Genomic DNA, 1,770 nt, shown 5'->3' on the forward strand with positions numbered 1-1,770 from the left:
TAACTGAGCGCCCAAACGACCCGACAAAATGCAAACTAAAAATAAGAAAAGACGCGAATTCGATTATGCTGAGTAAAACCAGGGAGCACAAAATGTGTTCAAAGCAGACTTGTACGTAACGACTTCCCTGTAGCTAATTAATTGCAATCAGATACATCTTATTGTACCTTTTCAACAACCCAATTTGTTTTCTGCGGTAACGTTTGCGGTAACTAAATCACTATTTTTTGTAATCAATTGCGAGTAATGAATTCGATGTTTACAAAACAGCTACAACTATTGAGTTGATTTTTGTTTTACGTAAAGAAATCACCCTGTCAGCCAGCGCGTCACTCGTCTAGGCTGCACCAACGTTGGACTCTTCTTGGACCACTGAGAAACTAAAAAAAGATACAAGGTACCAGAAGGATTCGAATGTCAACGCGCTCAGCAATGTTTTTACTGTCGAGCTGTCGAGAGTGCCTCGGTTCCTCTATACGGGTTGTCACGATCCTGGCTTCCCGCGGCATAGGCGGTTTTCTGCACTGACCTTATCTGGTGATGTGAAACGTAACGTGAAAAGTAATAAATTATTTCCTGCTAATTTTTCAATTACTTCTGAGATTCAATAATTGATTTGTGCAATCAGAGGCATTTTTCAGTGAAGTATTAGTAATTGTAGTCGGTTACTATTTTTCACTAACGCATACAAGACTGGTTAGGTAAACTACCACCTCGCAGAAATTGACGTCAAGTGACGTGAGGTAACACGACGTGCCCCCATATGAAGTCAATTTCCCCACTACACAACCAGTAGTAGGACACGTTCATTACGTTCAGAAAAACGGGAGAGAAAGGGATGGGGATCGGTATCGATTGCTACGAGGCGTGAACGTCCTGTCACATGACATACATCCAGAATGAACAAACAGATGGTAGGTCAGATATGCACCACCAGGGCCTCTAATCTCGTCAATCACAAAGTTGGGGCCAAAGTTGACAGAACGCACCATTTGGCATATCACGACGATGACTTCGTGCTTTTTCCGCCGACGTCCAATCGGCGCGCTCTGCGAACTTTCTGCTCCAGTTTGGTGTTCGACGAGTTTAGTGCCCCAAGCCCGACTCGAGCAGAAAGTGTTACGACTCGCGAACCTTGAGAGCGCGCCTACTGTTTTGTTTTTTGCATCGCAACTCGCGCTTCCCATTAGCATCGCCGCCGATTTTACTTAAGGCTAGACCTGGGCTCCGGTCAGAAATCGCCGGTGGCGGCCTGTTGACGGCGCGGGGGTCAACGGATCGGCGGCGGCGTGGTCTGGAAGAAAGAGAGGGGGGGGGGGGGGGTAAATTAGAGAGCGAACGGGAGAGAGGAGTCGTTTGAATTTATAAAACAAAATACAAATACCATATGAACAGTACGATTTTTTTTTTCTGGGGAGTTACATTGCTTTTGCTGTGAAGAGTGCGTCCGTTGGAAAAATCAGATACTCCGGCGTCTTGTTCATTCTCTTTTGTAGACAATATGCCGCCGGCCGCAGCCCCCGCGCAAATCCTCTGCAAGAGGAGAACTGACGACAACAAGTACTTCATCACCGCCTTCGACCCCACCATGCTCTTGTCGTGCGCACCGTGCCTGGCAAGTCGACCGAGCACGTCCTTCGATTTCTAAAAGAACTCGTACTCTTATTCGGTACACCGCAAGCCGTCATCATCGACGACAGGGTCCCAACCTGACGTTTGCCTACACGGTACTCCGTGGACAGGCCAATTCAGAACATCCTTACAGTACCT

This window comes from Ixodes scapularis, unplaced genomic scaffold (genome assembly GCF_016920785.2).
Source record: "Ixodes scapularis isolate PalLabHiFi unplaced genomic scaffold, ASM1692078v2 PGA_scaffold10__122_contigs__length_95168666, whole genome shotgun sequence".
NCBI classification, from domain to species: Eukaryota; Metazoa; Arthropoda; class Arachnida; order Ixodida; family Ixodidae; genus Ixodes; species Ixodes scapularis.